This window comes from Marmota flaviventris, chromosome 6, assembly GCF_047511675.1.
Source record: "Marmota flaviventris isolate mMarFla1 chromosome 6, mMarFla1.hap1, whole genome shotgun sequence".
In the NCBI taxonomy this organism is placed as follows: Eukaryota; Metazoa; Chordata; class Mammalia; order Rodentia; family Sciuridae; genus Marmota; species Marmota flaviventris.
The window spans coordinates 87,522,719-87,535,582 of record NC_092503.1 but is presented as its reverse complement, the minus strand read 5'-3'; the positions used below and the strand labels follow the sequence as shown (position 1 = coordinate 87,535,582).

Here is a 12,864-nt window from a genome sequence, read left to right as displayed (position 1 = left end):
TATACAGTGAAAACTACAGAACCCTAAAGAGAGAAATAGAAGAAGATCTTAGAAGATGGAAAAATATACCCTGTTCATGGATAGGCAGAACTAACATCATCAAAATGGCGATATTACCAAAAGTTCTCTATAGGTTTAATGCAATGCCAATCAAAATCCCAACGGCATTTCTTGTAGAAATAGAGAAAGCAATCATGAAATTCATATGGAAAAATAAAAGACCCAGAATAGCAAAAACAATGCTAAGCAGGAAGTGTGAATCAGGCGGTATAGCGATACCAGACTTCAAACTATACTACAGAGCAATAGTAACAAAAACAGCATGGTACTGGTACCAAAACAGGCGGGTGGACCAATGGTACAGAATAGAGGACACAGAAACCAATCCACAAAACTACAACTATCTTATATTTGATAAAGGGGCTAAAAGCATGCAATGGAGGAAGGATAGCATCTTCTACAAATGGTTCTGGGAAAACTGGAAATCCATATGCAACAAAATGAAACTGAATCCCTTTCTCTCGCCATGCACAAAAGTGAATTCAAAATGGATCAAGGAGCTTGATATCAAATCAGAGACACACCGTCTGATAGAAGAAAAAGTTGGCTACGATCTACATTCGGTGGGGTCGGGCTCCAAATTCCTCAATAGGACACCCATAGCACAAAAGTTAATAACTAGAATCAACAAGTGGGACTTACTCAAACTAAAAAGTTTTTTCTCAGCAAAAGAAACAATAAGAGAGGTAAATAGGGAGCCTACACCCTGGGAACAAATCTTTACTCCTCACACTTCAGATAGAGCCCTAATATCCAGAGTATACAAAGAACTCAAAAAATTAGACAATAAGAGAACAAACAACCCAATCAACAAATGGGCCAAGGACCTGAACAGACACTTCTCAGAGGAGGACATACAGTCAATCAACAAGTACATGAAAAAATGCTCACCATCTCTAGCTGTCAGAGAAATGCAAATCAAAACCACCCTAAGATACCATCTCACTCCAGTAAGATTGGCAGCCATTCTGAAGTCAAACAACAACAAGTGCTGGCGAGCATGTGGGGAAAAGGGTACACTTGTACATTGCTGGTGGGACTGCAAATTGGTGCAGCCAATTTGGAAAGCAGTATGGAGATTCCTTGGAAAGCTGGGAATGGAGCCACCATTTGACCCAGCTATTCCCCTTCTTGGTCTATTCCCTAAAGACCTAAAAAGAGCATGCTACAGGGACACTGCTACATCGATGTTCATAGCAGCACAATTCACAATAGCAAAACTGTGGAACCAACCTAGATGCCCTTCAATAGATGAATGGATTAAAAAAATGTGGCATTTATACACAATGGAGTATTACTCTGCATTAAAAAATGACAAAATCATAGAATTTGCAGGGAAATGGATGGCATTAGAGCAGATTATGCTATGTGAAGCTAGCCAATCCCTAAAAAACAAATGCCAAATGTCTTCTTTGATATAAGGAGAGTAACTAAGAACAGAGTAGGGACGAAGAGCATGAGAAGAAGATTAACATTTAACAGGGATGAGAGGTGGGAGGGAAAGGGAGAGAGAAGGGAAATTGCTTGGAAAAGGAAGGAGACCCTCAGGGTTATACAGTGGAGAGGGTAGAGAGAGAGGAGGGGAGGGGAGGGGAGAGGTGGGGAGGGGGGATTGTGGAGGATGGGAAAGGCAGCGGAGCACAACAGACACTAGTATGGCAATATGTAAATCAATGGATGTGTAACTGATGTGATTCTGCAATCTGTGTATGGGGTGAAGGTGGGAGTTCATAACCCACTTGAATCAAAGTGTGGAATATGATATGTCAAGAAATTTGTAATGTTTTGAACAACCAACAATAAAAAATTAAAAAAAAAAAGAATTTTGAATTCATTTCCATAAGTGATATTGGTTTACAATTTTCGCACTCTCTTTATCAGGCATAGATATCAGTGTTATATTTGCATCTTAAAAAGAAATTGAAATTTATTCCTGATTTCTTATAGTTTGAGACAATTTATTTAGTATTGGGACAGACTTGTCTCTGAAGATTTGATAGAATTTTTCTAGGATTTCTCAAGAATCAGAAATTTTATTAATTTGACCTACTAATTTTCTGTTATCAACTATTAATTTCTGCTTTTATCTTTAATAATTTCTTCCTTGTATTTTCATTTGATTTACTTATTTTATGCTTTTCTTAGTATATTGAATTGGGGACTTCATTCATTCATTTTTATTCATTCATTTTTATTGTCATGTAAATTATTTTTTAATCCTTGCTTTAAATGTATGTCATAATTTCTGATGTATAGCATTTTTATTATCAGTATATTTTTGGAAATTCAATATTTTTGCTTTATTTGCCTTTCACCTGAGAGCTATTTTATACAAGATCTTTTCATTTCCAGGTAAAGTATCTTTTTTATTTTTCAGCTTCATTTTTAATTTCCAGTTTTATTGTACAGTAGTCAAATATTTCTACTTTATGAAACGTACTATGAAGTTTTCTTTAAGTCCAAGACCAGGAGTCAAAAAGGTATGGCCTATAGCTCTGCATGCTTTCTCAAGAAGCTTTTAGTAACACATAAACACACAGTTTAATGAAATAATTTCAAGTGTAATAATCTTGAAGGTCAAGAACACCCACCTCACTCTCTCCCAGTGATGACTTCATTCTCCCTGGTGGAAGAAACTTCTAAAGTGAGTGTTGTGGCAATCACTTTCTTTCTTTTCCTTAGTTTTACTCCCAAATATAAATTTATGAACGATATAGGGGGGTTTTTGCCTGTTTTTAGCCTTTATGAGAATGGAATGAATAATCCTGCTTTATTTTTTAAATAAAAGATTATATTTTTAGATAATTGAAGATTCACATGAGGTTGTAAGAGGTAATACAGAGAGGTCCGATGTACTTTTCCTCTTTTTTATATTTTGCAGTGTGTAGCATCTTCAAAACTTTTAGTACAACATCTCGACTATACTACTATCATTGATGCAACCATCCAATCTTATATTTCATTAAGATCTCAATTTTCTCCTCTTCTCCATCAATTTTCTCCTCTTTCTCCATTACCTCATATCCAAGGGCATGACCCTTTCTCTCTCCAATCCTCCCTGGAAGCACTGCTTCTCAGATGCTGCCACATCAGGTCCTACATACACATTGCCAAACCCCTTCCTTCCCTCTTGCTAGGGCCATGAACTACCAAATCCCAACTTGTATTTGACTATTTTGTGAGTATTGTTTCATGTCCTACTATGGGAGGAGATATTATTAGTGTTAATCCAGAGTTCTCTGCTCCTCTCTGTTCTTCTTCAAAGAGCCATCTCAGCCTCCCTGCCTGTCCTCATTCTCTACACCAAACACACAATCTTGCTGTGATGGTTTTTTTGGTATTGGGAGCTTTGTTGGATTTTTTTTTCCTTGTGACTTGAAGATTGTAGTGTTTCTTGTCCCTTCACATCCTTAAGTCATAGCTCCTGTATAGCTTTATTTGTTTTCTGTGTGGATCTTATGGTTATTTTGGGAACATGAGGCAGAGATTTGAATCAGGCTACTGCTATTGTTATTCAACCTCATTTAATCTTTCTAACAGCTTTATAAGTTACTATCACCCCTCAGTCTATTGAATAGGAGGAAACTGAGGCCCAGAGAAGTTAAGTGATATTCAAGAAGTTGGTAAGTAATACACCTGGGATTTGCCAATACAGACTTAGTAAAATCTCAGAACTGAAGGGACCATAACATTTCTATTGCTTAGATTACTGCTATTGTACACACCCAGAGTGGCTACTGAAATTCCTTCTTGAGTAACTCTTGAGATAGGGTCTCATTGCCTCCCATGAGCATGCTCCATCTTTGGATTCTCTATGACTAAAAAAGTCTCTTTTATATTGTGCTATATTCTGTTCCTTGTGTATCTTCATTTCCAGTCCAAGTTATACACCTTATGTTTGGGGCAAACAAAGTTAAAAAATAAGCCTGTATCCTTCCTCAGCCCTCAATTATTAGAAGATAACACTGTAGCCTAATGTTCAATAGTAGATTTTCGAGTCCCATTTCATCAAGTGGCCACATTGTTTTAGACATACACTACTTTACATATATATCACTTATAGAGTAATGAACACAGGATTACTTGAAAAATCTGACCAACATAAAATTGAGAAGGTTAATTTGTTGTCCTACTGTGGGAATTATATCTGGATGTCATATATATATATATATATATATATATATATATATATATATATATATATATATATATATAAATTTACATATAAATTATATCTGATATATCTGTGTATAACTGATATTATATATATTACATTATCAGATATTAATGACATACATACAATTAGAATTTTTTGGACTATCATTTCACTCTGTGGGACACACAGGTAGTGGTTAGGAAACATCCCAAGTCTCTTGCCACGTACTGATGACAAGGCACATGTCTTCCATGACATCTTTGTGCAGTTAGCTCACCCAAAGGCTGAACTTCCACATATACAAATGCAATGTCATTGTTTCCAACCCTGCCCATCCTTTCAGCATACAGCAATCCACATAACAACTTTTTTTTGCTTCCTTTGAAAAAATTAATTATAAATGCAATAATGCCTTTATCTTAGTAAAACAAAAATGTGGTGTAGGAAAGGATTAAAAACAGAGTCCTATTGCTCGCCACTCATATCCTCTCTCCAAATTGATGATCTTTAAAGCAGGAATTTTTATTTTTTTATTACAATTTGTAACAAAATATGGTAAGAATATAATCTTATTTTTAAGTCTTTAAATTTACTAATTTACAATTTGAAAATAAAACCAAATATTTGAGGGTCTTGTAAAACTTAGGAGTTTTGGTTTTTGATTTCAGATAAATGGGTCAAATAATTTCTTTCAACAAACTGTCTTCATTCTTTCCCTGTCTGTCTATAGGCACCCTACCTCCCTAGTCAATTTCTCAAAGAATAAATTTCACACATGAACTTTTCAATAGGTTCCATTGTTGCATTTATTTTGAGTATCATCATTGCATACAATATCACAAGTTTTTATTAGTTCCTTCTCAGCATGGATTAACATTTTAATTTTACCTCAGTGTTTTATTTTCCTTCTCCTTAGGCAGAATGACAATCCATTTGCCAGATGGCTGCCTATATGTTCCTAACAGACTGTGACCTAATCACAGGTTAATTCACTGAACATGGGAGACTTATCACCTAGGGTGAAGCATGAAAGGATTTTGCTTTCTAATTAAGCCACCAATGAATATATTTTATAGGAGTTATATCCTGTAAAATTCTCCAACATAATACATATCCATATAAGCTCAATACAGTCAATGACCATATTGTTCTAAATGGAAAGTCAATATCTTTTTATGTGAAAACTTGTTATGTTTGGATTTACATCAAATTTCCACTCCCAGCACAACAATAATACAACACAAACCCAAAGACTAACTGTAAGTAAGTAAAGCTTAGATTAAACACAGAGCTAATTTTTAATTAACAAATGGGAAACTGCTTTAAAATCATGCATTAAAAATCCCCTTTTATAGAATTTCTTGAAATGACAAAATTGTTAAATATGAGTGGATTAGTGATTGCCAGGAAAAACAGGTGGGTACAAAGATAGATAGGTCTTTGTGGTGATGGAACAGTCTATACATTAATTTCAATGGTGATTACATCTGTATATTAATGTAATAAAATGGTATAGAACTACCCATGCACAAGTTATTACCAACATCAGCTTCTCAATACTGTACTATAACTTTTTAACCATTGCGGGGGGAGAATTAGGTGACAAGTACATAGGACCTCTTCATATAATTTTTGCAACATGATCTATAAATATAAATTTACAATTGCTTCAAAATAAATACAAGAAAAACCCAACCTGTACAATTTATTCACTGTACAGATAATTGCACAAAAGCTAGCTCAGTATCATTAATAGGTATTTACCAAGATGAAGCAAATACATACATAGAAATTGCCTCTGGTCATTTTTGGAATGAGGCAGGATTATGAACAAACTTTAAAAATTTTAAAGGAGTAATGGAATGAGGGATTAGGAATTTTGTGATTAAATGTGTCAAGTACAGAGTTAAAGTAAGCAAGCTGAGTCCATTTTCGGTAAGTAACAGAAACACACTGCTAGTTAGGTGACACTGCTAGTTAAGGGAATAAATGCTTCTCTTTGTCTTTTCCTTATGACATGAGCATCTAATGTCACCTAAGTCATTCAGTAGCTCAAATAATGCAAGAGGCCAAAGTCTTCTATTTATGTAGGTTTCAGGAAAATAATCCTCAGGAAAGATGTTCAGAATTTCATGTGGTTTTCTGTTGTTCATGGTCATGATAACCAGTGCTATATAGCTAAATTGATTCTGCTGTTTGGGAAATCCCCACAATTCAGAGTTTAAGCATGCAAACCTAGATAATTTTGTGTGTTTTTGTGTTTGTTTGTATAAAGAAAGTGATATTATATATATATATATATATATATATATATATATATATATATATATATATATATATACACACACACACACACACACACATGTGCACCTGTACACATACATACATACACACATACTACATAAATATATGTGTGTATACACACACACATACGTATGTTTAAAATAGGATTATTTTACAGAGTCAGTGTTCTGAATGAGAGACAATTAATCTAGAAAAGGGTGAAGTCATGTATCAACTTGTACCAAGAAATCTGTGTAACACTCAGAACAAATTAGTTCATGGCTAGAACTTGAATCTCAGAATCTCAAAAAAATTCTCAAGAGCCTAAAGACCATGATATTAAACTCCAGACGAAACACATGGACCAGAGGAAGACAGAATTTTCTTCTACATGGTCTTAATCCTGGACAAATCTTGTAAGCACTTTCATTATTATTATAAAATTAGAAGGCAAGTGAAAGAACTTAAGTTGTTTGGGTTCCTGCAGAATGTGTGATACCATAAGAGTAATTAAGTGAAATGCCATGAACTGTTGAGTCAGAAAGACCTGGGTTCCAGACATAAATCTGACATGAATAAGCTACTGAAGTTTGGGCAAGGAATTTAGGCACTTATGATCACAAGAAAGCAAGTACATAGCCACACCTAGCCTCAGAGGTATGGAGAAGTGTAATTTCTCATGTGCCAAAAGGGAAGAATGGAATATTTGTAAACAACCTCAGTGACTACCACATTTTCTTAATTCTTTCTACTTCAATTTTGTTCCCCCGAAAACTGGGACAATAATGTCTAACAGAGGAGGACACGTGTGCCTATCACGTTATGATTCACAGTAAATCTCTGGCACCACACTGCCAAAGTTGAAATCCCAGTTCCAAGCCCTATAAGCATAACCTTGGGTAACTTAAAAGGTCTCTATCATCAGATTTCTCACCTGAAAAATAATATGCATGCCTACTATTTACCTGTGAAGATTGTCTGTTAATATGAACAAAATATTTAGAATAGTGCCCAGCACATAGTAAAGACACCAAGTATTTTCTCTTGACCCCTGACACTGCTCCTAGAATGTAGAGTATCCTGTGATGACTGGGTATGATGAAGATTATTACCATAATAGAAGCCAGGCTTTCTGCTGCCCAGCACTAGCTGACTGAATACCCGAGAAAGAATAAGTTGGTAAAAACTGACTGAATCAGATTCCACTCCCATCAGAGTGAACTGTAGTAGATTATTCTTGAGGACTTTATAAAGACTCACTGTGGCATATATTTAACAACAAGCTCATCAGGTGTTATCCCCACAAAACTAGAAGCTTCCTGAAGGTGGGCACATCTACTTGCTTGCCCCTGCCACCCAATGTGATGACCTCACCAAGTGGGTGTTTATGGAGTGGGACAGGGTGGAACAGCCCAGCATAACTGCAGTGATGTCAGGGAGACTTACCACATCCAAACAGAGCCACAGGCAGGGTCTGACTCTATTCATACATACACATGACTGGACTAGTACGTGTATTGGAATTATTTTAAAATTCAAAGATGGTTTAAATGACATTTTTAAAGACACATCTAAGCCTAGTGCTGAAAGCTGTTTAGTACAGTCAGAAATTCATAGCTTTCTAATGTCTGAGTGATGCAACCAAGTTTTGGGTGTTGTCAGATTCTCCAGTAATGGGCATTATTAAACTATAGGAATAACTCATTTACCCCATAAAATTTGCAAGTTAAAATAGTGTTTTTCTACCTGAGCCATGTAGGATGCATTTTAAGACATATTTGGCTTCTTGGTGATAAAGCTTCTGATAAACTCAACACTGTAGAATCTTTGGAGTCACTCTGAAGTCACAGGGCATTTCTCTAGTCAGGTAATTTTATTCTTTAATTATGATTATTTTAAAGATCATCCAGATATTTCTCTTTCAGACCTCCTGTAGTGTCCTGGGTTTGAAGACGCTTCTCCAAGATATGTACTATTGTTATGTTTTGAGACAAAGAGAAAGTCTCTTTGGGACTTTTTTTTTTTTTTTTTTTTTTTTGGTACTAGGGACTGAACCTGGGGGCGGTTAACCACTGAGCCACATCTCTAGCCTTTTTTTATTTTTTGAGACAGAGTCTTGCTAAGTTTCTTAGGGCCTTGCTATATTGCTGAGGCTGGTTTTGAATGTTAGGGACTTCTTAGGTAAGGGTTCTACCTGCCTTATCTAAGACCAGGTGATATAGTTTTATTGATATTTTTAATACTTATTTCCAATTTTTTTAATCAAACCATAGTACTCAGAGAACTGCTTAAATGAATTGCAGGCTGAGTAGTTTTCATAAATGGACACCTTTATAACCAATACTCAGGCAAGTGAGTACATCACACCACCTAAGAAATCCTGTTGATCATGTCCATTTACACTCATCAGTCCACTCGGTGGTGTAACTACACCCTGACTTCTATCACCATAGATACAGTTTTGCCTGTTATTAAAAGTAACATAAATAGAAACATATAGTACCTATGTTCTCTTTAATGTCTTGTTTATTTTGTTCAACTTTATGTTTGTGAAATTCACACATAATTTTGGGTGAAGTTGAAAACTGTTCAGTTACAGCACTGTATGGTATTCTCTTATATGAATACATAACTATTGATGAATTTTGTTGTTGATTGAAATTTGGGTATTTTCTGATTTGGGGCTATTACAAATAGTGCTGTTATGAACATTTATATTTATTTATTCATTTACTTATTTATTTGGATAACATTCTACAACTTTCTGTGAAGTAGGTAACAACTGAGACATAGGACACAGATGTTCAGCATAAGCAGAGATCCACCAAACAGTTTTCTAAAGTGGTCATATCATCTTATGATCTCATCAGCAGTGTAACTTCACATTCTTGACAACAGCTTTTTTTTTTTTCCTTTAAATGTACTCGTTCTAGTAGGCATGTCTCAGCACTGAGTTGTGCTTTTTATTTACATTTACTTGATAACTAATTAGACTAAGTAAATTTACATTAATTGATCATTTATTATTCCCTATAAATTCTTTATTAAATGATCATTACAAATGTTTTTGTGAATTATCTGTTCATGGGTGCTCATTTTTCATTTGCTTGTATTTTCTTATTAATTTATAGGAATTTTTTATATAATCTGGATATAAGTTCTGTTACATGTACTGCTAATATCTTCATCCATATGCTTTGCTTTTTCATTTTCTTAATTTTGTCTTTTGATAAGTGAAGTTCTTAATATTATTATTATCTAAATTATGATTTTTTTCCCTTTCTGATCAATATTGTCATGTGAGTATTTTAGGGGAACTTTCACCCAATTTAAGGTCATAAGGATGTTCTATATTTTCTTTCCTGGAAGCTTTACTGTTTTACCTTTCATATTTAGATCCATAGATCATTCTGTCCTCAGTACAACTTAGTTTCATCTTTACCACAGTGGTGTCTCTATCTACTGTATATCTGTGTGTATACCACACTCTTATAATTGCCATAACTCTATATTCTGCTATATGGTAGGTTAATTTATCATTTTTTCTTTAAGAGTACCTCAATTATTCTTCATTGTTTAAACTTTAGAATCAGTTTATCAGTTTCCAAATGAACACACATGTCTGCTTATATTTTCATTTGGATTGCACTGAATCTGCAAATCAACTGGGGGAGAATTAGGTCCTTAAGAATATAGAGTCCTGTTCTTAATGAAAATGGTATATCTTTCCATTTGGTGGTGGTGGGGGTCTTCTTTAATTTCTCTGAATAATATTTAGTTTCCAGTATAGAGAACTTACACATCTTGTTAGATTTATCCTTGGGGAAATTTGAGTTTTTTTGACACTATTATAAGTAGTATCTTTAAATTTTTTCATTTTTACTTGTTACTGCTATATAGACAACAGCTGATTTTTATATATTAACCACACAGTTTTTCAATGACAGAGTAAACCAAAATAATACCCCCAAAACAAATGTTGTGACTAAGAACTTGCCTTCTGCATTTTTAAAATGAACAAGAGAATGAAGCTGTATTCAAATCTTGAGAAATCTAAGCTGGAATAGTTTATAAATATAGATCACCACTAGATATTATATGTATGTATGTATGTGTGTGTGTGTGTCTATACATATATGTTTGTGCATACATAATATGCACAAACACAAACACATTAAAGACTTATTAATTTAAACAAATAGGAACAAGGAGACCATGAATTCATAAATAAATAAAATATACTATAAATACACTTTTTTCCCATTGAGTGTTTAATGACACAATTAGGCTTACAGTGAATTATCAATTAAAGCATTTTTTTCCAAATAAAAATGTTTACATTTAAATATATCTTGTTCTTTTAAAGTCTTTACAGCATTTGTTTAGGAATATACATAATATAAAGATAAATAAACTGTATTAGCAGCATTTAGAGAGGTATAAACCTGATCAAAATCTCAAATAATAAAGTTTACTTTTGTATCATACGCAAATAATTTGAATGTAAATAATATGCAATATATAAACACATAAACATACCTTTTCATTTAATGGCTTAACAATTTATCTCAGCAAATATATATACACAATAGTGACTGTGCAAACATTCTTGTGAATACTACTTATTTATGTCTCATTATTAGCTGCAGTGGGAACATATCTAGAAGAAGAATGCTGAATAAAAAGCTCAACATATTATGTAGGTTTATATCCAGGCTCTCATACACAACAAAATATATGTTCTTAAATATTTAAATTTATTTGGTTTTAAAAGACTCAAAAAAGCAATAATACCATTTGATAAAATTAAAAAATTTTACATAGAATAAACAATCTTTTTTTTAATCTTGCACCACTTACCACTGTAAGTTTCAGGACAGCAAGGGTTTTGTTCATGTGTTCTGCTATATTCCTGGTGCCTAGAACTGACACATAGTAGGTGTTCCATAAATATTTCTTGAATAATGAAATAAATTTTGGCATATATTTAAATAAGCTTTGAAGCATTCACATTCATGACTGAAAGGTAATATCCACTTAGATCTGGAATGTGCCAATGTTCCATTCTTTTAACTCAGGTGGAATAACTGTAGGAGGACACATATGACCCTTCTTCTTTCCACTTCCAGCAGCTTTTGTCCTCACCATGTAATCCACATTTCCTGGTAGAAAGCAAAATTTCAAACACTCACAGTAATTATTCTTTTGAGAAGACTGGAGAGCATTGTCTATAAGAGGGTTGCTTTAAGTCTGCAGGCAAAATTGACAATGCTTAATGACTCAACCAAGCTGAGTGACTCAGCAAGCACTTTAGCAGTGTCCATTACCACTGCAAAACCATCTTGTTCGAATACTTCCTTGAGACCACCTGCTAAAGTCACTGTATTCACACACAGTTTTTTGTTAGACTCTTATGAAACAATCTTCCCTATTGTCTTATACTCTAAACACAGGGAGGAAGTGAAATGAAAACTTCCTTTAATACTTTTAAAAGCAATAGTGTGTCCTAGTTTACGTGACTGATGCTTATATGCCAAGAGTATAATGGAAGTAATTGTGTCAAGATTTAATATTTAAAGCAGATATAATTAACCTCATAAGGGCTTGCTATATAAGAATATACTTTATTATTTAAATATTCTCTTTAAAAAGAAGGCTTATTTAATATTGATTAGAAAATAACAAGACTCAAATTTTGGGTAAGTCAAATTCTAGATTATATGTTCAATAAATGTCTGATATAAATCATTTACTAGAAGAAGAAATGGAGTATGGAGAAATTTTCTTCATTAAGGCTGAACCTACAAGTTAGTTCTGTAGATTTTTTTCTTAAAACTTTCTTCTTACATGCCACCCCCATCTCCCACTATCCCCTATTTTTACTTTAAAAGTATAACTATATTCAGACTTTACATAGCAGGCTTTTTTTCATATTGTATATCATTACTACTCCAAGCATGGGGCTCCCAGCTGCATCTGATAAAGTAGCAAGTCCCAGAACACCAGAACTTTTGCTTCAAAAGAGTCAAACACAATGTTTAAATGCAACTCAGGTTAATGGATAACTGTTTTGTCCTAATGTGCAATCATTTAATGTTCTGGTGCTTTTATAAAACAGGCCACAGTAATCCACAAATGTAGCTTTATACCAGTTACCAAAACTTTCATCTCTTGGGTATTTGGTAACTTAAAAAAAAAATAATAATAATGTGAGATAGTTCAAAGACAACTCATCTGACAAATCATTTTACGTTTCTTAGCATGAATTCATTAATTTACCTTTTTCTTCCTCTTGGAGTTGATCTCATAAATAAAGGACCACTGGATAGTATCAAATGTGACATATAGAAATACTCCAAATCCAT

The 12,864-nt window shown here is 33.8% G+C and overlaps 1 long non-coding RNA gene across 2 annotated transcripts in view; it reads right to left on the bottom strand.

The window, feature by feature from the left end:
* Positions 1 to 6,839: 6,839 nt before the first annotated feature.
* Positions 6,840 to 12,864, bottom strand: part of LOC114086705 (uncharacterized) — a 48,131-nt gene continuing 42,106 nt past the window's right edge. For both annotated transcript variants that reach the window (XR_011707719.1, XR_011707720.1), the window contains one exon: positions 6,840 to 11,661. This is a non-coding gene — a long non-coding RNA (uncharacterized lncRNA). The remainder of the gene's footprint in view (positions 11,662 to 12,864) is intronic.